The sequence below is a fragment of the Solanum pennellii genome, chromosome 2 (genome assembly GCF_001406875.1).
Source record: "Solanum pennellii chromosome 2, SPENNV200".
In the NCBI taxonomy this organism is placed as follows: domain Eukaryota; kingdom Viridiplantae; phylum Streptophyta; class Magnoliopsida; order Solanales; family Solanaceae; genus Solanum; species Solanum pennellii.
The window spans coordinates 44,501,772-44,503,467 of NC_028638.1; positions in this window are offsets into that span (position 1 = coordinate 44,501,772).

Sequence of the window (1,696 nt, forward strand, 5' to 3'; positions counted from 1 at the left end):
CAACTTATCCTATATAAAACAATTGAAATGACTATTCTTCAAATCCTTTTTAATTAGTACTATCACTCTTCACATAGTTGTATTTCCCTTTATCTCCACATATTTAAAGAAAAAGGGTCAAAAGTGTTCTCAAACTATGTGAAAGAAACAAAAATAGTTTCATATATAATTTAATTCAAAAATATCTTTGTCGTCAATACTTTGGTTCAAAAATATCTTTACAGTCAATATTTTGATCTAGAAACACCCCTATAGTTACTGCAATTGGCCAAAGTACCCTTTTCCGAATAAGCATATTATTTTTTCTTGGGAAAAGGGTCTGATATACCCCTCAACTTTGTCATTTGGAGCTGATATACCCCTCGTTATAAAAGTGGCTCATATATGCCCTTACCGTTATACAAACGGCTCACATATACCTCTGCCGTTACAAAATGACTCACATATACCCTTCATTTAACTGAAGTTAAAAAATTAGTTTTAAATTTATATTTATTACTTCTAATTTTTTTTGATAAAATTATTTAAGGGTATATATGATTCTTCTATCAAAGTTCAAGGTATATTTTAATTTTTTTCATACATAAATTATTTTTTGACTTCTTTTATTATAATTATTTGAATTTCTTATTCTTATTTTGTTTTTTTTCTTTCATTCCTTAGTTTAAAGAATAAAAAATTAAACTATTTTTTTTGTGTGTATTGTAATTTAATTTCGTATTCGAAAAAAAAATTTGGTCATCTACAATAAGTTTTACAAGAATATTAGTGAAACATAAATAAATTTGATTATCAAAATAATAATTATAAATTGGTCATTGAAACAAAAAAAAGTCAAAAAAAAATATGTTTGACGAGGATTAAATTTACTCATATGGGATTATATTTTTTAGAAAAAAATAATAAAAATTTAGACTAAAATTATTATTTTTTTCATTTTCGTTAGAGGAAAAGGGTATATGTGAACCATTTGCTTACAAGTAGGGGTATATATGAGCCACTTTCATAACAAGAGGTATATCAACTCTAAATGACAAAGTTGAGGGGTATATCAGACCCTTTTCCCTTTTTTCTTTTCAAACACATTCTCTTCTTAATAAATAATAAGTATATTATTAAAGAACTATGATCTTTTTTTTTTCTTTTAAAATCACATTAACAAATAAAAATGTAGAAAATATTTTTTCTTCTTCTTAATTTCATCTTATCAATTAAAATAAAAATTACTTTCATGTACCATCTCGACAGATAATATATGTCATATGTATAAGATCATAATGTATATCCATCATTAATTATATTTACATGACGATAGCAAATAATTATAATAAAATAAGAAATATTTTCATGTTTATTTTTTATCAATTGAAGATAAACATTTGGTAATTTTTTTTAAAAATGTTATTAGAAAAAGAATGTGTTGAAAAGAAATAAATAATATATTTATTTGAAAAAACGAGCACTTTTTACCCAAAATAACAATTAGGGCATTTTTGGACCAAAATATTGATGCGAAAGACATTTTTGGCCAAACTACAAACAAATGACATTTTTTGTACTTTTCACATAGTTTAAGGACATTTTCAACGTTTTCCCTGTATTTAACCTAGGAATATTCTTTTCCAGATGATAAAGATTATTTTTACACTGTAATAGTAATACTCAAATTCACATTCATATATATATATATATATAT